The sequence below is a fragment of the Canis aureus genome, chromosome 26, assembly GCF_053574225.1.
Source record: "Canis aureus isolate CA01 chromosome 26, VMU_Caureus_v.1.0, whole genome shotgun sequence".
Lineage (NCBI taxonomy): Eukaryota > Metazoa > Chordata > Mammalia > Carnivora > Canidae > Canis > Canis aureus.
Window position 1 is genome coordinate 8,843,715 of NC_135636.1, and position 22,789 is coordinate 8,866,503.

General features: G+C 43.0%; 1 protein-coding gene and 1 long non-coding RNA gene across 13 annotated transcripts in view; one reads left to right on the forward strand and one right to left on the reverse strand.

The window, feature by feature from the left end:
• RIN2 (Ras and Rab interactor 2) overlaps positions 1-22,789 on the reverse strand; it is a 216,975-nt gene that overhangs the window by 68,684 nt on the left and 125,502 nt on the right. The gene's annotated exons all lie outside the window — the stretch shown is intronic.
• LOC144297860 (uncharacterized) overlaps positions 1-22,789 on the forward strand; it is a 50,157-nt gene that overhangs the window by 18,408 nt on the left and 8,960 nt on the right. For 2 of the 3 annotated variants that reach the window (XR_013364758.1, XR_013364757.1), the window contains exon 3: positions 18,790-18,875. This is a non-coding gene — a long non-coding RNA (uncharacterized LOC144297860). Of the gene's footprint in view, positions 1-17,450; positions 17,551-18,179; positions 18,272-18,789; positions 18,876-22,789 lie in introns of all 3 variants that reach the window. The other variant, XR_013364759.1, reaches the window with a different exon arrangement.

Sequence of the window (22,789 nt, forward strand, 5' to 3'; positions counted from 1 at the left end):
GTTTTTAATACATATAGATATTTGATCTCATCTCTTATGCTCTTAATGCTGTTTATCTTTGAGGATAAACAGAGATAATCTGCCACCCACAGAGGGGGGCAGTTTTAAGCTAAGCTTTCCCATGTTAAAGACAACAGCAGCTTCAATGTTAAGTACTTTATCAAAGTTGGTGTTGCAATAGAAATTTCTCCAAATCTGCCTAGACCCCACCTCATCCCTGTGCCTGTCCAGAATTCCTGCAAGACAGGGGGCTGCTTAAGCACCTGCCAAGCAAGTACTGCTCTTCACAACCCTATTTTTCTGCCTAGGACATGTGTGGACACTTGGGAAGATAGCCACAGAGCCAACTGGCTCTTATTCTGTGCAATCAGAGTAAGACAGGACACCAGGTTCCAAGGCACCAAATTAGTGAGACAGTGGTTCTATCAAAAACACAGTATTTGTATCATTTCCAGAAAACTACAAGTCATGAGGAAGTCCCCAAATCATGACAGACACCGACAAGCACTAGGCATCACGGAGTCCACGCTGATAAAGCCAGGGCATTGTCTGTACTTCTTTATCTCCCACAGGGAAACAGAGGTGGCATGCTCACATCCCCACACAGGCACAGAGAGGGCTGCTGTGTACACCAGGAGAGAGGAAGGCAAGCCAGGAGTTGGGTATCTGGATCTCTTCCCTCATTCTACTCAGAAACCTCTGTCCTTCCATCTCCCTCACAGATGAGCATTGGTACATAAGAAAGCACAGGAAGCCTGAATGGTTCATATGGGTGATTTTCATGCTAACTGGCATCCAGGCCAACTGGCAGGAGAAGGGATCAGGAAGGCCCAGGAAGGCCCAGGAAGGCCCAGGTTCTTTTCCTCTGTGATCTGAGATCACACCCAGGGCTCTGCCTGGGCAAGGCTGGGTCTGCAGTGTCCCAGGCGAGAGTGGGAGTCTACACTAATTTGTACCACTTTGTAATCATTCTGGTAATCTCCCCGTAGGAGGGAACCTCCTTTGAGGGGCCACACTGCAAGCAGCAGCTTTGTACAATTTCAAGGATGTCTAGTTGCAGCAAATGCCTGGTTATTTGGCAGCATGGACCAGTGGTGAGTGCAACAACTTTGGGCTGCCTTCAGATCCCATTCTGACACCCTGTTGGTTGGGTCCTGGACGTATCTGGGCACACACCTTAGATCCCTGATGCTAAAGGCTTATACTACTAGGGGGAAGCACTGTTTTGTTTTGTTTTTTAAAGATTTTATTTATTTACTCATGAGACACCCAGAGAGAGAGAGAGAGAGAGAGAGGCAGAGACACAGGCAGAGGGAGAAGCAGGCTTCAGGCTGGGACTCGATCCCAGGATTCACACACTCTGGGCCAAAGGCAGGCGCTAAAACGCTGAGCCACCCAGGCGTCCCGGGGGAAGCACTGTTGGAGGGTTAAAAAGGATGGTGAGATGAAAACACACTGTGACAAGCACCTAAATGCTTCACAGTTCTTGTCCTATTTAAATTCTGTTTTATTAACTGTGAGCACTGCCATGAAGCAGAGTGATACTAGGAGATACTTCAAATAGACACAGGCATCTCCTAGCCTGGAAAGAGGCTATTTCATTACTGGGGCAGACCTGACCTACAAAAGGCCAGTGTTTGTGGAGTCTCTAATCTCAACATCTGCCCACTAGATGCCTCTTTTCCCTGACTGGGGACAGAAGTCTTGATGCCACCATTCCTGCTCGCACAGGAGGCTGGAGGGAGGGAAAGGAAAGGGGAGGGACTCCAAATCTTGTGTTCTTTCTTTTAGGGTTAGATAAAGGAGAAAAATTCTCTTGAAGGCCAAGCTGAATGAAAAGGAGAAAGTGTTTACCGAGCAAGTTCTGATACAGCCTTCTTCAAATAGCAAGTCGAACTAGGAATGTTATCATGGTGTGAAAAGGGATGTGCTGCAGATATGGCAAAGACTTGAAACCTAGGGTATAGGAAAAGTCAAGTGTTTAGCTCTCAGCTATGGAATTTCTAGTCCTCCAGTGCATCAACTTGGCCTTGGGGTGTGATGAACCTTTACAGTCCCATCAACCCTGTGGGATTAGACCTACCTCCAGGTCATGAAAAACCACATTACCCAAATAATCCCTTTCCTGTCTGTTTCTGTTGAGGTGGGGGAGCATCATGGTCTGGTGGGCACATCCCATGTTGGGGCTCCTCTAAAGTAGTCTGTACACTAATGGGCTCCTTATTGACCTTCGAACCTTCAGATGATCTCTGCCCCCAGGAACTGTCGCCACAAAAACAAACAAACAAAATAATGAAGGCTCCTTCCTTCCACTTGCAGAAGACTGTCTAGAAAATGATGGTAGAGCATCTCAAAACCCTGTTATTTTTTTGCTTTCTAAATTTTGTGTGTCACATCCCCCAAGAGTGTTTGCATTTATATTTTTGAAATTTAGCTGTAATTGTAAACATAATATATGAATACATTCTCATTGAAAAACACAAATTGTTGTAGTTAAAGCTAATCTCCCATGACTATTACCCATAATCCTTTTCACCTACCCAGAGGTAACCACTATTAGCAGTTTTGTGTACTCCATTCTTGAATGGTATCATTCTGTGCTTTTTCTACCCAGTGGAATTGTACTGATGAATTGTCCTGTAGTTCCCTGATTTCACTCAGTGAAATGTGGGATTTATCCACATTGATATGTGAAGCCCTAGCTCATTCTTTTTTTTTTTTGCATTAAAAAATTTATTTATATTAAATTAATTAACATATAGTATATTATTAGTTTCAGAGGTTGGGTTCAGTGATTGATCAGTTGCATAATAACAGCCAGTGCTCATTACACGTGCCCTCCTTAATGTCCATCTCCCAGTTAACCCATCCCCCCACCCAACTCCTCTCCAGCAACTTTCAGTTTGTTTCCTAGAGTTTAGAGTCTCTTACAGTTTTTCTCCTTCTCTGATTTCATTGTTTTATTTTTTCCTCACTTCCCCTATACTCCTGTTTTGTTTCTTAAATTCCACATATAAGCGAAATCATATAATTATCTTTCTCTGATTTATTTTGCTTGACAAAATACCCTCTAGTTCCATCCATGTCATTGCAAATGACAAGATTTCATTTTTTTGATGGCCGAATAGTATTCCCATAGTTCAATTGCTCTGTTGTAGGGTAGCTCTATTTTCAACTTTTTGAGGAATCTCCCTACTGTTTTCCAGAATGGCTGCACCAGTTTGCATACCTACCAACAGTGTAAGAGGGCTCCCCTTTCTCTGCATCCTCGCCAACATCTATTGTTTCCTGAGTTGTTCTTTTAGCCATTCTGCCTAGTTCATTCATTTTAAGTGAGAATGGTTTTCCACCTTAGGGGCATACCACATGGGGATATAATAAGGATATACCATGTAGCCATTCTATCTTGACATTTAGGTCATTTCCAGTGTTTTGCTGTCACAAGCGGACTGTGTTAAACATCTTTGTGTACTGTGTGGGGAACCTCACAGAAAACGCTGGGCTCCATTCATGTAAGAGGTTATGAGGTGGCGCCACATTGTTCTCCAGGTGGCTGTGCCAGACTATTCTGCTCCATTATCTTTGGAAGTGTTTCCTTCATTTATCAGTGTTTAATTTTATCAACTTTTAAGCTTGGCCAATCTGATGAGTATAAGTGGCTTCTTATTGTTTTAATGTGGTTTGCTCAGATTCTATTTTTGTTGTTCATTTGTAATTGTTCCTCATTTATCTGTTGCCCATCTTGGAGTTTCTTGGCTTTTCTCTTTATTTAAAAGATTTTCTTTCATACTTCTTTTTGTTTTTTAATCTCCTTAAGTTTTTAATGTTAGTAGAATCAAAATTTTTTCATTTTGGCTCTTGTTTACTGACTCTTGTCTAGGAAGACATTTCTTTTCTTTTTTTTTTTTTTAAGATTTATTCATTTATTTTAGAGAGAGAGTGAGTAAGCAGGGGAGGGGTAGAGGGAGAGGGAGAGAGAGAATCCCAAGCAGTTTTTACACTGAGTATGGAGCCTGATGTGGGTGGGGCTTAATCCCAGGTCACCGAGATCATGACCCAAGCTGAAATCAAGAGTTGGAAGTTGGGGATCCCTGGGTGGCTCAGCGGTTTGGCGCCTGCCTTTGGCCTAGGGCACGATCCTGGGGTCCCAGGATTGAGTCCCATGTCGGGCTCCTGGCATGGAGCCTGCTTCTCCTTCCTCCTGTGTCTCTGCCTCTCTCTCTCTCTCTCTCTCTCTCTCGGTCTATCATAAATAAATAAATCTTAAAAAAAAAAAAAAAGAGTTGGAAGTTTAACTAAGCCACTCAGGCGCCCCTAGGAAGACATTTCTTATCTTGAAGTTATAAATAATTTCCCCTCTTTTCTGCTGAGACGGACATGTAGTTTTGCCCATTTACATATAATATATTATTATAAGTAGGCTTTTTTATTTATCTGGAGCATAATTTTTTGTATGGTATGAAGTCAGGACAAGGAGGGGAGGGATAACTCTAATATGGCCCATGCTAGTTCTCCAAACCCCTAAACCTTGGACTCTGGGATGGCTATATCTGCCTCAAGGTGCCTTCTACAGGCTAAGGAATGTGCCAGAGGGCTGTCACCTTCAAACATGCCCAAAGGTTAGGGATGACCTGTGAGGCAGAAGACAGAATTCTGCCCTTGATTTCTTTATTCCAAATGGAGAGCAAATGAACTCAACAGCATTTTTGCAATAATTCATCTTAGCCTTGCTGATTCAAAACATCCCCTGATCATAGCCAGAACCTTCCTATTTACTAAAAAACAACATTCACTATCTTCTTATTCCTCTATCTTTTTATTCTACTTTGGAGTTAAGAGAAAAAAATACCTCCACATACTTACATACAGAAAAAGGTGATAAGCAACACACCCCCATACTATCCTCTGAGTAAAGTGAAACAAATGGTTTGATGTTAATAACCTTTTGTTTTTAGCTCAAAGTAAAAAAAGAGCAGTGTTAAAAATAGAAATACGAGGCTCCAAATGGAGTCACTTGTGCAAAGCCCCATGTCGCAAACCAGGACTTAATGCCTAACCTAACTGCAGCTCCAAACTCTCCCAGGAGTGGTATTTTAAACCAGTCTGCAATTTCCTAATCAACAGTGGTAATGTAAACTGAAGGACAGACCCAAGCCCTTCCCCAAGAGGAAGGTGACCCAGCCTGAAACAAATCTTTCTTTTCTTTATCATGTCCTTGTCCCTACTCCCTTCTGCCTCTGCAGGTCTCCCATGTTGTACTGCTCCTTGGAGCTCCTTTCTACTTGCTGGTCAAGATGCTGGCCCATTCAGAAACTGTTGGCCAATTAGACTTTCAAGTTTACTCAGTTGAATTGTGCTTCCTAAATAGCAGTACTTACAGGAAACAAACACAAGTGAACAAATCTAATATTTAAAAGCAGAATTTGGCTAAATGACTGGCTTGGAATTCCTTTGACTCTGCAGCTTCAAGCAATGTGTCCTTGAATAAATCATTTGACTCTTTAAATTCCCTCATCTGTAAATTGAGGATATGTTGAGACCTGCCTCTTGAGGCAGTTTAAGAGTCCATGGAGGTGATGCAAGCAAAGTCCACAGCAGATGCACATTTATTTTTTTTATTTTTATTTTTTAATTTATTTATGATAGTTACACAGAAAGAGAGAGAGAGAGAGGGAGGCAGAGACACAGGCAGAGGGAGAAGCAGGCTCCATGCACCGGGAGCCCGATGTGGGATTCGATCCCAGGTCTCCAGGATCGTGCCCTGGGCCAAAGGCAGGCGCTAAACCACTGCGCCACCCAGGGATCCCCCCAGATACACATTATAAAAATGTTGTTGGTGGGGAGCAGGCTTACCAGGTTACACTGCTCACCATAACAAAAAATCAGAGGGTACTGGAAGTACAGAGTGGGATTAAGGTAGCAGGATGTGTTGGCTGATTGTATCTGTTGGGGAACACAGCTCCTTGTACAATGCTCATGAGAGAGATGTCCACATGCTATGCCCCTAGGGGCACTTCAATTCCATGGGGTTTCTTGGGGCCTAACAAGCATGAGTGTTCTTAAAGTGGATAGAAACAATTGAAATTAGGAGATTTCCAAGAAATTCAAGACCTGGTATCCTTTGTGTGCATTGGTATCTTCTGGGTATACTTCAAGATGTTGAAGGATCAGGTTTTCATAGCTTTTAGCCTCTCGGACCTTCTTAGATTTGAAAACCCCTACCAATATCAGGCAGCACTGTGGCCTCTCCTGAGACCAACGCTTCCACCAGAGGGGGAACCTTAATGCTTCTCAAGAGTGGGAGAAGGGAACCTGGCCTTACACAGCCAGCCCCAACGCCCTTGCCAAAGCATGGCTTTCAGATAGCCAGAACCTGCTCTGTCTGGCGCACAGAGACCAAAAAGGACCCAGAGTCAGTCCTTGACTAATGACAGATAGGTGCTGAGGTATAAATGCCCCAGCTACTTCTCCTCTGATGGAGACAATTGAGAGGTGAGACTTATACTGTCCCCAAGCTCCCTTTAAGATGGAGCCAAAGTTTTCTTTGAGGGACTTTGCTTGAAATGGACTCTTGTCTGACCTCTTTGCTGCCCCACTCCACTTTGAGTTTCTCTTGGGAGCATTTCCTGATAAGCCACTTTGATACAAATCTTTAGCTCTGCACCTATTTCTGAGGAATCAGACTTAAGATAGCCCCCAATCTTCACTCTTGGCCTCTTTCACCATTTGAAGTGGATATTCCTGCCTGTGGGTTATTTCTAGAGCCAGAGGCTCTCTCAGATGCTCCCACCTAGATGTTACTTCCAGAATAAGAACCACATCTTTTTGCTCTCTGTTGTATCTTTGGGGCTCAGGCCAGTCCCTGGCACACATGAGTTGTTGAATGAATGAGTGCTCTTCCCCCTCTGCCTTCCTCTTGATAACTTCCCTGTTCATTTTCCTCCTAGACCAGGGCTAAATCAGGACACGGAGTGGGTGGAGCTCTAGCCAGTCCATGAGAAGCTCAGCTGGACCTGGTGGGGAAGTGACTGACATGGTAATAGCCATTAAAAGGCACTGCCCAAGCTTTTTCAACCATTCACCATCAACAACCATCTATGTGGCTTCAATTTGGAATGCACTCTTTTCTGATCCACTGTTAAGTTCTCATGGAGCAGAAGCCATTGGCTTTAAAACATGATCCCTCTAATGACTAAGTTGTAAACTGCTTCTACTGGCATCTAAGAGAAGCCCAAATTGGCTCTACATCACCAGATATTCAACACCAAGTACACAGAGTCTGTGAGAGCCTGGGAGGACCGTGCTGGTATAGGTGCTGCTCATTCTGTGCAACTTCTAGAGGCTGAGCTCAGAGTTTTTTGAGTTTTGTTTTTCACCATATTTGAAATGATTCTGCAAACACTGATGTAACTTTAAATTTAGTGTATCCGTGGTGGAGGGAGGGAGGGAGTTTTTTAAAGAGACACAGCGTCGGTAGTTCAATATATGAAACATGGAAGCAACTTGTGTGGCCACATCTTGACCAGTCATTCTGCTGAGGTCCTAATTTACTTGGTCAGTTGACTGAGACCAGTATTGTGTTAAATTCTTCAAGGACTCAGAAGTTACAGATTATCACCATCCTACTGCTTGTGGTTTTGAGTTTTAACGTTAAGTAATAAGCTAAATGGCAGAAGGGCCACAAAGGACAGAGTTCTCAGAGTCAGCACTGATGTCTGCTACAGTCCTGGTTAGTTTCAGCATTTGTATTTTAAATCCGGTTTTGCATTTGATTCTTTATATTTTTACAAAATATTTATAGAGTATGTAGTAAGCATTAGGTTCTGCAAGGGGGAAGAAAAACAAAGACATAGTATGCTGTATCAAATTGAAGGTACTGTTAATTATAAGGCACACTCTTATTTTATATGTCATCAAGAAAAAAAAGAGCTGCCAATTATAATTATGACACACCACTGACTGTAGCATACACATGTTTTCAGAGATGATACATTTAGAAATCAGTGACTCTTGGAACTCAAATGTGCTGATCTATGTCTTCATGGAGCTCAAGTTGGAGAAGCCTGAGGTTTTTAGTGGCTTGTTTGGCTGTCTTATCAGTGACAAACCTGCTGTGTGGGGGATTAGCATCTTGGAGTTTACAAAATGGGGGCTGGTGAGATGACCAGCAGGCACTCAGGCCTTCTGGGCTCCTTCTGGCATCCTGTCCAGGTGATAGGGCTCTCATGAAAGGCATTCTACCTTGACCATGGCTGGAAGCCTGGCAAGAGCAGATTTCTGCATCTTGAACAGGTCCTTCTGCCCCCTGGTCGCTGAGAAACATAAAGGTCGAAGCCCATTGCCATGGAAATATGCACTAAAATCTGAATGTGGTGCCCTTTTGGCCTTCAAGCATTCAGAGGACCTCCAAGGCCAACAGAGCTTTGGGTGGATTTACCACTGAGATCAACCTTGTCCATCCATACATCAGTTCAGCCACAAAGGGTTTGTTCCTACAGTTAACAAAACTATGCAAAACTCAATATAAAAAAGTTCTCTTTCAAAGTCATAGTTAGGCATAGTTAAGAAACCTACCTAAGGATCACTTGGAACGTCATTTTGTTTCACTCTTTTCTTTTGATTAAAGCCCAAACTCTGGACAGTCAGATGCGGAACACGTGGAAGATTGTTAAGTTGCAAATGATATTTTTTTGGCAGAAAACATAAAAAAAGGTTTTAATTTTATTGCCCTGGACATCTTTAGCCATTTTTGTATTAGGTTGAGCCAAATGAAATTGCAATTGTTTGAAGGCCAAAAAACTGTTGAATATTAGCAGTATCAAGCTTACATCTAACCTTGCAAAGTTAGACACACAGAGCTGGCTAACAGTGGATGTAACAGCTGGTTCAACACGGGATTCTTTTGTCCAATGACTATTTATCAGTCTCTGCCATTTGGAATTAGCTTTAACATCCTGTTGATTTTTTCTTTAATGATTTAAATCAATCTTTGACACACAGTCACTAAGTATTTGTATGAGAATTACAGTTTTGACTTTTGGAAATTATCTCTGAAGTTGAGGGCCATTCTAAGACATTGGCCAATTGTGGATCCCAGGCTTTCTGTGTGCATGAGGGAGGAAGTGTTCCTTAACCTCTCTGGAATTCAGCTTCCTCAAGCATTAAATAGATGTAGTATATATATGCAGTGGAATATTACTCAATCATTATAAAGAACAATATCTTGCCACTTACAATGATGTGGATGGACTAGAGCGTATACTGCTAAGTGAAAAAAGTCAGAGAAAGACAAATACCATCTGATTTTACTCATGTGTAATTTAAGGAACAAATGAGCAAAGGAGAAAAAAGAGAGAGAAAGAAGCAAACCAAGAAACAGACTCTTAACTATTAATAGAGAACAAACTGAGGGTTACTAGAGGGAAGGTGGGCAGGGGGATGGGCTAGATGGGTGATAGGGTTTAAGGAGTGACATATCATGATGAGCACTGGATGTCATATGGAAGTGTTGAATCACTAAATCCTACACCTGAAACTAATATTACACTGTATGTTAACTAGCTGGAATTTAAATAAAAACTAATGAAGAGATCAATGAATTTTTAATGCCTCTTCTGACTCAAATTCTTGTTGATCACCAGCCATCGTTCTGTGCATTTCAGGGTGCAGTGGCATGAATGTTGTCACATTCACTTCCCTTTTATCACCTCTAGCTTCCTACTGAGCTTCACTGGGCTTTCTACAAGCAGTGGAGGAGAAATAATGACTCACCCTTTCTGGAAGACAATCTGAATGTATACATCATCAATTTATGTATGAAAACTGTTGGATTCAGCATTTCTAATTCTAGGAATTGATTCAAAGAAATAATCAGACATATAGTAAAGGATGTTCGAGGCAGTATCATTCATAATAGTGAACAAGGACTAAATATCTAACAACAGTGGACTGGTTAAAGTGTGGTATAGCAATATATTAGAATACTGCATAGTTATTGAAATAGCGATTCTGTTGCTCTTAAATATAGAAAACAAACTGATGGTGGTCAGGGGGAGGTGGGTGGACAGGTGGGTGGGATAGGTGAAGAGGGTTAAGAGGTATAAACGTCCTGTTATAAAATAAAAAGGTACTGAAGATAAAAGCACAGCATAGGAAATATGGTCAATAATATTGTAATAATGTGATATAAGGGTAGATGATAACTACACTTATCGTGGTGAGCACTGAGTACTATATAGAATTGCTGAATTACCATGTTGTACATCTAAAACATAACATTATATGTCAACTCTATCTCAAAAATAAATTTTAAAATGGTGATTCTGTTATATATTTATTGATATGTATAATACATGTCAGTATATCAATATAGTGATAAATTATTAAGTGGAAGAAAAGATGCAAAACAGCATGTATTCTCTGAGCCCATTTATGTAATATATTTATCTATGGATTTGTGTAATATAACAGAGCAAGATTCCAGATGCCTTAGCACATAAACACAGGGCTCATTTCCAGATGGAGCAATTAGTGGTGGTAATCTTGTCTTCCTTCTTTATATTTTTCAGTTTTTCTGCAATAAGCATATTTTTCTTCCCTTAGGAAAAATAGCTATCTTCATTTCAGGAAAAATAGAAGTAAAAGAGTAATTCAATGGGTGGGATTCATATGTAGAGACTGGAGTTAACCGCACAGTAATTAGACAAATTTTCTTGAGAGCATGTGGGCCCTGTGATCTACTACTCTGCTGACAGGTACTTAGATTTGCCAAACCTAGAGCCAGTGATACATCAGCTGGTTGGTGTAGGCCTTAATAAAACAAAGGAAATAAGATATCCTGCCAATGGCCATGGCTGAGGTACAGAATTACATTCCTCATTTCCTGAGGCCAGGGCCTTACCAAGAAGAGTGGCACCACACCTACACAGTGTAGGTGGATTCAAACTTTTTTGATGAATCCTCTCAGCTGCCTGCCAGGGTTGACCTCAATATGGAATAGAAGGCCCTCCTCATTCCAAAACATCAGTTTATATATAGGGAAGTGTTCTCTCTCTCTCTCTCTCTCTCTCTTTTTTTTTTTTTTTCTAGTTACAAAAAAAGGGAGTAAGCTCTGAGCTATAATTTCCGGTGCCCCACTGTTGCTATTCAACCCATTCCAAGTGCTTACCAAGGTCAAATGCCAAGAGAGTCCAGGGATATGTTCAAATTAGCACTTCCCCAAGAGTTTTTTGCCCAATGCCATCAGTGTAAGATGTGAGCAGGTGGGATTTCCAAATTGGATGCCTGGAAGCATCCAATGAAATCAGGTTAAACATTCACTTGAACAAAGTCATGGTGGGCTCCTAGGAACCTTTAAGATGCTGCTGTGCAGAGTGGGCCACCAGGAAAACAACGGGGCGTGCAGGATTCCACAGGCCTACTGCCCTACTACTCTTTGCTGATGACTATTTCAGTGAAGCAATGTTCTGCAGAAACTCTTAAAGAAATGCTGACTTATCAGGATGCTGACATGGCCTCTGGAGACAATAACTGCTGTATGCAGAATCTTGGTTTTAATTGCAATAAAAACAAAACCATGAAAAAGCTACTAGGAATGCATGGAGTAAAGATTCAAAGGGGAGAGAACTGAAGAGGAAGCATGAATTTGTGACTTGCAACATTAAAGTGAAAATTTTGAAATAGAACCTTAAAAACTTATTTTCTGTAAATTGAGTATGATAATGTACTCTGAGCACATATATTTAGTTTAGGGAAGGAAGAAGGTGGAGGGATTATGAAAAGGGAATTTGGACTTTTAGAAAATGTGAAGGCCGGTCATTTTGGTCTTGTGAAGATGATTAATAACTCTGAGGCAATGAATCACTGAGGCTTTGAAACTTGTTAAAATGCCAAAGTTCTGTTTGTTCCTCATCTGGAACTGGAGCTTTGATGCATAGGTCCGTGGAGGCAGCCTGGACTCAGGATTTCAGATAGGATATGCTAGCAGGTATGGTTAGTGCCCTGCCCATAACCCTGGGAGGCCACTGCTCCGGTAGCCTGTGATGGCTTTCCTCTGCAAATACCTAGAAGACTCTCCTCAAGGCCTGTGGATACTCTGGTCAGAGGAACTCAGAGCAGGGTGACATCTGGTTCATACATACCCCAGCCTCTTCCCCCTGGAGGGACTACACTGATACTACACAGTTTTCTAAGACCAAGCCCCAGAGGCTGCCTTCCCTTCTCTGTCACACTCTTCTACCTGAGTCCCTGTGATCACCTCCAAAATAGTCTACTGGTATTCACATACTGTCTCTGAATCTGCTACTGGAAAACCCAACCAATGCTTTTCTTTTTGCTATAAATTCACAGCACAACCTCTTAGGCTATTTCTTCCACGTTAGACATCCAGGTGCTTTCACCAGCCCTCAGGGCCTTTACCTCTCCCTAGTATTCCCACATAATGGGTATATGGGGGTGCAGATGATTTCAAGGCTGTTTTGGTTTAGTTTGTGTGACCAGATTTGGACACAGTGTTTCAATGCTAACCTGGTCTCATCTCCTCTAACACACACACACACACACACACACACACACACACACACACGGATAAAGAGGTTTGCAACTCTCTTATCACCATTACAAATAAAACTAACAGAAAATATCCACCAGACCAGTATTTCTCAAAGTGGAACATGCACATGCATCACCTGGAGAGTTCATTAAAATGCAGGTTCTGACTCCTGGGTCTGGGGTAGGGCCTGGGATTCCACATTTCTAACAAACTCCTTGGCCTGATTGAAAGCCTATACAAGGAACAAGGTTCTAATGGGAGCCCAGAGGATAAAACCAGTGCTTTTGATGTCAGCATATTCGGCATCTTGTCCAACTGGCCACATAAGGGATGCCTAACATATACTGGTGAAATCAATTCTTGCAATTGTTATATTAATAATTCAGTCCACTAATTTAATTGAGCTGCCTAGCTACAGATAAAACAACAGCAGCTGTTCGGTGCAAATTTGCAAAGATAAATCTTCCTGATGGTGGGAAAGTACACATTGGGACACTGATGATGTCAACGCACAGCATGGGTAGATAGTAGTCTCCATGCATTGACTATTCCAGGTATCTCATATGAGTGGAATCCTACACTATTTGTCTTTGTGTGTCTGGGTCATTTCAAGGCAGAATGGTGCTTACCAGCAGCTGGGAGGAGGGCTTAGTGTTTAATAGGGTCAGAGTTTCAGCTCCAGAAGATGAAAAAGTTCTGGATTTGAATGGTAGTCATATTGGCACAACAATGAGATTGCAGCACTGTGAGCTGTTCTATGTCACAAACTGTTCACTTGAAAATGGTTAAAATTGTATATTTTATGTTGTGTTTGTTTTGCCTCAGAATCTATGAAAGTCAGACAACTGGGTATCAGAGTTTTTGTAAATGTATGCTGTAGAAACCATCTTTGGAGGAAATGATCTATAGTAACCCAGCAGCATTCTTTAAACTCTGGGTTCCCCTAAGAAGGTAACGATCACCTAAAGCAATGCACAAGAGAGGCATGAAATGTAAAGCAGAGTAACCCTCTTGACAGTGTTTTCACTGATCCCATATAGATATGGACTAAGGGCTAACCGTGTGCAGGCACATTCAGGTGGTGCCTCTTGATGGGAGGGAGGCGCAAAAAGCAGCCCCCTCTGCCATGCCTCTTCCACATCTTGACATCTCCTGTTTCCTGATGACACCAGACACTCAGGAATGGACAAGAAAGGCTTGCTGTTCACACACATAGATTAGGAACTATCATCCTAGCAAAGAATCCTGGGATTCTTTCTCATGTTGGACAGGCCTTCTGGGGTCAGGTAGTGGAGTTAAGATGCCCAAGGGGAAAGACCTGGCCCACCCACAGAAGCATAGGCCTGGGGACACCTGGGTGGATCAGCAGTTGAGCATCTGCCTTTGGCCCAGAGTGTGATCCCTGGATCCGGGATGGAGTCCCACATCATGCTCCTTGCAGGGAGCCTGCTTCTCCCTCAGCCTATGTCTCTGCCTCTGTCTCTCATTGTGTCTTTCATAAATAAATAAAAATCTTAAAAAAAAAAAAAAAAAGCAGCATCGGCCTGGAGCAGGAGAGCTGGGTGGAACCCCATGTGTCTCTCTTTTGTGTCTATGAGCAATGTCTGCAGCTCCTGTCCTGTTTGTAACAGTGCATTTTGGTTCAGATGAGAAAGTTGTCTATGGCCAGACTTTTGTTTAGGTCAGTTAATGGAAGGGATGGAGGAAGACTTCTGGAGTGAAGTCTGGAACACTAGAATCTGCTTTTAATGTTCAGCTTAATTTAATCACCAAAATACAAGTGGATACTCTGAAAAGGGAGCAGGGGGCCACAGACATCTGCAGGGTGAGGAAGTAAGAGCTGAAGAGAGAGCCCTGCAGGTCCTTTGATCAATGCCACTGCCAGCCCACGTCACCTGCCCCATGGCCATGGTTGGCTGCACATCCATGCACTGGGCTCACCTCCTGAGAATCGTCTATTCTGATGACCAAGGGATTGATGTTTTTGACATCATACATAAAGCGCCATTTAGAACCAGCACCAGGCAGGTTGACTTTGTGAGAATTCATCAAGCTGGATACTGATGTGAGCACTCTCTACATGTATGTCACACTGAAACAAAAAGTTAAACATATAATAATAAAGTGAATAAAATGATGTCATTTGAAGATTCAAGAATCATGACCCCTAAGTGCACATGTGAACCTGGGATGAATCCAGAATGAGAGGAAAAGAAATTCCATAAGGACATAACTGGGCAATCACCAAACATTGATAATGGACTGTAGGCTAGAGCAGTGTTGTAGCCATGTTTAATTGCTTGGTTTTGAACATTTACTGTGAATATGTAAGAGAATGTCCTTGCTCTTAGGAAATACACATGGAAGGGTTTAAATGGGTGTGATGTCTCCACTGAGTTCTCAAATGGGTCAGAAAATATATTACATATATGACCACATATAGAGAGGCAAAACTTATATATTTATGGAATAGTTACATATTTATACAATTGCTTGTGCATGTATATATGTAGAAAGAGAGAAAGAGAGGGTGCCTGGCTGGTTTAGTCGCTAGAGTATGCAACTCTTGATCTCAGGTTTGTGAGATCAAGCCCCACGTTGGGCAAGGAGCCGACTTAAAAAAGAAAAGAAAGAAAGAAAGAATAAAGAGAGAAAGAGAGTGATCAGGAAAATGGGACAAAATATAAACAACTAGGGAATCTGGAACTGGGAAAATGGGTATAGAGGAGTCCCTGGTATTATTCTTGTAACTTCTATGGATATTTGAAATTATATAGTACACACATATATATACATGAAATTATACATACATACATGAAAGTATATAATACAAGGAATTGCTCGTGCTACTCTTACAACTCTTCTGTAAATTATATCAATAACCTCCTTCTTCTACTCTACCTAGCCTGAAGGGGGAAAAATATTAAAACGATGCACACAAGAATGAAAACCCAGCTGCCAGGAACCACTTCCCTAATTCCTGCTAGCACATCTCCAAAGCTCACTATCACATTCTTATTGTTGGGAAATCTGTCCTTTGGAAAGCTCAGTAAGCTATGTTCCTTGTCCTCAAAAATCTACATCCCTTTGCCTTTGGAACACAAGCCAGAGGAAGTTAGCTGAGGCAGACTGAACCTCTTCCTGTCTAAGGCTGCTGAGCCTGGACACCTGGCTGAGCCACGGCCCCTGTGCATGCCAGCCACACCCAGCAGAGCCCCCAGTGGAGCCAACTGGGCAGTGGCCACCGGGCAGGCCTGCTGAGCTACCTGCTGAGCCCTGGAACCACACATGCCTGGTAAGAAGGCCAGCTTAGGATCCCCCCACTTGTAGGACCTATGGGGCCATCTGGGAAAGGGGCAGGGGTAACTTGGTGGGAGGATAGAAGGGAAATAGCATAAGGAAGCTGCCCAGCACGTTCGTGGGCATGAGAACCACAACCACAGTCAGCCCAGGCCAGCAGCGCGGAACACCTGGAAGCACACACATACTCATAAATGCTCATCTTTGGGGCCCCTGGCTGGCTCAGTCAATAGAGCATGGGCCTCTTGACCTCAGGGTTATGAATCTAAGCCCCACATTGATGTAGATATTATAAAGAAATAAATTAAAAAAAAAAAAAAGAAATAAACTTAAAAAAAATGCTCATCTTTGATGGCCTCACCCAGCACTCGGGCTACCATGTTTCCAGAAAGGAAACAATTTAAATTCCATCAGAAATTTAACTCTTGGGCAGCCCGGGTGGCTCAGCGGTTTAGCGCCGCCTGCAGCCCTGGGCGTGATCCTGGATTCCCAGGATCGAGTCCCATATCAGGCTCCATGTGTGGATCCTGCTTCTCCCTCTGCCTGTGTCTCTGCCTCTCTCTCTTTCTCTCTGTCTCTCATGAATGCATAAATAAATAAAATTTAAAAAAAAAAAAAAAGAAATTTAACTCTTTCATCAGAGTTAACTTCTGTGTCTCTCGGGAAAAATAAAAATCTATTTTGAATTACAAATAAAGGGTGGTGGATCAAAATTTTTCAGTATTTGGGAAACTCTAAATGCATTTAATATGGTCTTGGGGGTAGGGCAGGAAAGGACTGTGGGGTAAGTGTCTGGGGTGGAGGAGACAGTGAAGGTAGCCCAGAGGAGATTATAGAATGGACTGCTCTGGTGACAGGTGTATTTGTTTTATGTCCCCTGGTAGATTCCTAGCAAAAACATGGCAGCAAGCACAGTGATCCCTGTGTGTATTTCTTTCTGTTGCCCACATCTCAAGTCTGGCTCCTTCGAATACAGTTGACCCTTGAATAACACAGGTTGGCACACTGACTCCCTTGCACAGTTGAAAATCCAAGTATAATTTTGGACTCCCCCAAAACTTAATTAATAGCCTGCTGTTCACTGGAAGCCTTAACATAGTCAATGAACATTTGGTATTATATACTGTATTCTTACAATACGGTGAAGTAGAGAAAAGAAAATGTAATTAGGAAAATCATAAGGAAGAGCAAGTACATTTACAGCACTATAATACACGTATTGAAAAAACTCCATGTATAAACGGATCTGCACATTTCAAACCCGAGCTGTTCACGGGTCAACTGCAGCAGGTACTCAACAAATGACTACAATCTCTCCAAGAGAAGGGAAGGTGGAACATTCATCTCTTCTGCCTGGGAGTAATTTCTGCCTTTTTGACTGGATTCTGAAAAGCTTTGTACTTAGTCATAAATGATGTCTTTGGGTTACTTGAGTTGTTCCTAAAACTCATTCACTTGCATGCTGGGAATGAGAAATTCATTCCACAGCGTTATTCTAGTTTCCAGTGGGTTATGTTTTCCCCCATTGCTTTGATGTCCAAAGTCTTTCTAGAGGTCCTACATACAGAACCTAACATAATCCTTGGATGACTCTTGTCAGGTCTTGAAAAGATAGCACTATGGATGTGATGGTGGAGAAGCTGAAGCTGTCCTAACTTTGGGGAAGTCTCAGCAAGTCCATTTCACACACCTCAGGAAAGGTAAAGAGATACACTTTGCTAGCTTTAGCCAATGTTGGCTACCACTTAAAGAGTGGCCTTCTCTGCAGCAGGTACTATACTATACATCATATCATCTAATCTTCACATAGTCCTGGTGCGACAGGCAGGGACTTTTAGTCCCATTTTGCAGAGGAAACTGAGGCTCTGAGAGTTTTCTCTTGGCAAGCAGCTGGTACTGGTAGCCAGGATTCTCAGATTTGCAAACCCATGACCTTTCCACAGTACCTCTCCCATTTTTTTTAAAGTTCTTATTTTAATCACTTGATGCTCATCATGAAAAGAGCAGTTTAATCCCCATCAACTATTTAACTCATCCCCCCACTCTTCTCCCCTCTGGTAACCATCAGTTTGTTCTCTATAGTTAAGAGTCTCTTTTCTTTTTCTCTTTCTTTCTTTTCTATATAAGCTGTACACTGAGTGTGGTACTCAAACTGATGACTCCAAGATCAAGAGTGGCATGCTCTACTGACTGATCAGCCAGGTGCCCCAAGAGTCTGTTTCTCGGTTTGTCTCTTTCTCTTTTTTTTTCCCACTTGCTCATCTGTTTTGTTTCTTAAGTTCCACGTATGAGTGAAATCATATTGTATTTGTCTTATTCTTTTTTGCAGCTGAATAGTATTCCATTGTATATATACCCCACATCTTCTTTATCCATTCATTGATCAATGGACACTTGGGCTGCTGTCATATTTTGACTATTGTAAGTAATGCTGCTACAAACATAGGGGTGCATGTATCCCTTTGGATTAGCATCTGTATTCTTTGTATAAATAGTAATGTTTAACTTTTTAAGGATCCTCCATACTGTTTTCCAGAGTGACTGCAGCAGTTTGCATTCCTACCAGCAGTGCAAGAGGGTTCTTTTTTCTCCACATTCTTGCCAACACCTGTTGTTTCTTGTGTTTTTGATTTTAGCCATTCTGGTGTGGCTACACATTCTGTGTAGCCAATGGTGTAAGGTTATTACCATTGTAATTTTGATTTGTATCGAGGGGATACCCATTTTTGATGTACTAAAAGTAAAACTGGGCTTCATTACATTGGAAAAGGTTGACATGTGCACCCCTGCTAAGCCTGTATTGGCTGTACCCAGGATGAACTTAGTAGCTTCCTCTCAGACCCTGCAGCTCTCCTAGAACCCATCTTCCTCCTCTAGGAGCTCAGCCTTCCTGACTTCTGTATCCTCTTTGACTCGTGGGCACTTCCTTCCCTCTGCAGATAAGTGGAGTCTGAGGCTGCTCTGAGTGTCCAGCTGAAGGCTTGACCGGAAGTCAGGGCTGATGGCTGATACGGAACTCTTCCTGGTGAGTGCCCAGGAAAACCCTCTGCTGCCTTATCTAGAGCTGTGAGGAAGCTCTGATGGTCAGTCCAATGTGTATGTCAGGTATCAGAGGTCCCTGGTGACCTCCAGACATACTCAGCTATGCTTTGTCCAACTTGTTCACATGGGTCTGTCCTACCTTTATGGTTAAAATGCTTCCAACGTTTAAACATAAAGTGTATTTCATGCAAAAATCAGGAGATCTACACAAAAACCCAAGTTTAAAAGTTCAAAGGCTTTTAGCTTCTTGAAAATTAGAAACACTGTGCTATCCTGGTGATGTCACCCTCTTGGTGTGGGACATCTACTCTTCAGTTTGCTGCAGTCTCCACTATTCCCTAGTGTTCCTAGTACTAACAGCCAAATTGTTGTTGCCATTTGTCAACTTTCGCCTGGGTTGGCTTTACTGGTTTACATAATCCACCTGGCCCCTGTATGTATCAGAGGTTGAAATCTCCGGTGTATTTATTCTAGCTGTTTCTGACAACCCATATAAGGCAGGCAGTGTGATTCAAAAAAGAGAATGGGCCCAGCCCTCAGAAACCAAGCTCTTATGGGCAGTGCATGCATCTGTTCATTTGTTAGTGAAGACATGGCTACCCATCCCCAAGATTGACTTTGAGAATTGGGTGGCAAAAATGCAATTATCTCCCAAGTCAGCGGTCAGCAGACTTTTTCTATAGAGAGCCAGAGAAAAAAATATTTTAGGACTCACAGGCAATAGTCTCCATAGGAACTCAGTTCTGCAGCTGTGAACAGAAGCAGCAGTAGACAATACATAGAGGGATAGGTGTGGCTGTGTCCCAATGATCAAAACAGGTGTTTGCTGGGTCACAGTTTGCTGACTTTGTCCCAATTGTCACCCTTCCTCTGCTGTTCCTCTCCAGTTCTCACCACATCTTTCAGGTACAGGGGTTATTTCAAAAGTATGGAGCAGGCCTAACAACAAATAAGTAAGAGTTTACAGTCTCTCTTCCTTTACCGCCTTCTAAAAGTGAGGTGTCAGCTCCAGCCTCCTGTTTGCTGTGCGGTTTCGAACTAAGGTACTGAAAAGGAGAAAATAAAGCTCAAGACTCCAGAGAGACCAAGACACTGTGCACAATAAAGATGAGAAGGTGCAGTTGAGGCAAAGAAAACCAGAGGGGATCAGGAGACTCAGGGATGAGTGTTGAAAGAGTGAGGAGGGAAGGTAACTCCTGGGTACATGGACAAGGTGCAGGGTACCACCAGCAAGCCAGCTGCAAGTGGACTGAGTGGGAGGTGGCTCGGGGTCCTTTGAGGGACCCCAGGCAAGATCTGGGCTGCACTTCTGTTTTCTTGGTTAATGGAATACAGACAGAGCACTAATCCCAAGTGAGCTTTCTTTTTTTTCTTTTTTTAAAGATTTCACCCATTTATTCATGAGACATACACACACAAAGACAGAGAGAGAGAGAGAGAGAGAGAGAGAGAGAGAGAGAGATAGAGAGGCAGAGACACAGGCAGAGGGAGAAGCAGGCTCTATGTAGGGAGCCTGACATGGGACTCAATCCCGGGTCTCCAGGATCAGGCCCTGGGCTGAAGGTGGCGCTAAACCGCTGAGCCATCAGGGCTGCCCTTCCTCAAAACCCTTCATGGTGTCCAACTGCACTAACTGCCAACTCCTCGTCCAGCCAGCATGCCAGTCCTCCCCAAGCATCCGCACAGGCAGCCCTGCCTCTCCTCCCCATCCTTCAAGCTCAGGTTTCTCTGTTATGTTTCCCCCATCTCTGCAGACTCAGTACCCAGGACCAGCCCTGTCACTGTGGGTGCTGAATAAATGAATAATGCATATATAATACACACATATACACATTACACATTTTTCATGCATTCAGCATATTTATTGAACACCTACTATTAAAGAAATGCCAGGCACCAAGCTAGTCCCACAGGATGCCAATTCAGGATAGTGGGTGCTAAATACACATGCACACTTTTTTTGCTTTCGTTTCCTTTAGTTTCAGAAGGCACACCCCAGAGATAGTCAGAGAGACCTCAGAAATAAGTTATTTCCTAATATACATGGAAGACCAGGATTTCTTGGCCTCAGCATGATGGAAATTTCGGGCCAGATAGTTCTTTATTGTGGGGGGCAGCCCGTGCATTGTAGGGAGCCAGCCAGTCCCACCTCCACCCATGGTGTAACAATAAAAAATACTTTCAGAGAACAAGTGGCTTAAACTGAACTGGCTGTCCTGGAGCAGACCTCAAGTGAGCTGCATCTTTGAGACATTAGCATCTGGGGACATTCTGAAACAACTACAGAATCTGGAAGTTGAATGCAAAAGTAAGCAATGCCTCTGGCTTGTTTCCAAGTGAACATTAATAATGCACACAGAATGTCAACACATGGATTTAACACGGCCACTAGCCACCAGGTCTGAAACAAGACAGAACACAGGATGCCCAAACCACAAAAATGACTAAATGGCCCCCTCTTCCGACACTGAGTGCTGGCTGCTTCACCGCAGCTACCTCTGGCTTCCTTCATTCCTCCTGCCTTCTAGATAAAAATTATTAAGTTACTCAATCAACCAAATTGTCCTAGCTTCCTGATAACACTCAAATCCTCATTCAGGGTTGCCAGATAAAATACAGAATACCCAGTCAAATTTCAATTTTAGATAAACAATGGATCATTTTTTTTTTTAGTATAAGCATGTTCCCAGTATTGCATAAAATGCATTGCCTCTATATATGCTAAATCTGAAATTCAGATTCAGCTAAGTATCCTGGATTTTTCTTTCCACCTCTGCAACCCTTCGTTCCTTGGAATTAGCCAGCACAAACCCAAATCCTATAACAAACCCCTCCCAAGTCCCTCTTACTGAGACTTCCCTTCCTACCCCCATGCTTCTTCTGGTGTCTTCTCCCTGGCTGCAGCAAGTTACAAAACCCAATTCAGGTGAAGGATGTATTCAGGGTGGTCTCTGAGAAGAACGATGCTCACTGTACAAGGCAGGAAACTCTGAGAGGCGGCTCTCCGAAAGGGACAGCTGTGGGTGCGCAGCATGGAAAGCAGAGTCGGGTTCACATCTCAACGAATAAGCATCCACTACAGGGACCATGATCTGAAAAGTGGGGAGGGGGGAGGGGCCCATTTCTCATTTCACAGGGTCAGCACTTTAAAGCCCCAAGGGTGCTAGGTCCCATCTCTGAAATTCCTTCCCAGTTGAAGTGCCATCACCACGGAACCACTACAGAATCCACAAACTGCGTGACCCTAGGCAGGTATCATAACCTGTCCATGCCTCAGTTTCCTCATCTGTAGAATGGGCATACGATAGCGAGAGGATTAAGTAAGTGAATGGGTGTAAAGTGCCTAGAATAATGCCTGGAATGCCATCTCTGAAAAGAAACATAAAGTTTAAAAAGTCATTGAATAAAGAGGAAGGCTGGGCTGCACCCATGGAGTGGCATCAAAACAGTCGGCTCCCGGGGCGCCTGGGGTGGCTCAGTGGTTGAGCGTCTGCCTTTGGCTCAGGGCGTGATCCGGGGGTCCCAGGATCAAGTCCCGCATTGGGCTCCCTGCATGGAGCCTGCTTCTCTCTCTGCCAGTCTCTCTGTGTCTCTCATGAATAAATAAATAACAACAACAACAACAACAAAACCAGCTGACTTCCCTGAAATGCTGGGCCTTTAGTAAAAGTCATGTTGCTTCTGCTAGTTCTTCTCTTCCTCTGGCAAATGGCAGTGCATACCAACGACACAGTTTGAGTTCATTCTCCCCAGGCTTTCGCTGAGGAGGGAGGAGCCCACATCTGTGAATCTGAGCCCAGAGAAAGTTTGAGAACCTACAGGTAAATGGCCACAGCCAGTGTGGGGGGGCCTGATGGGGCGACTGTGTCTGTTACAGAGCTCTTCATGGCTGTGTCA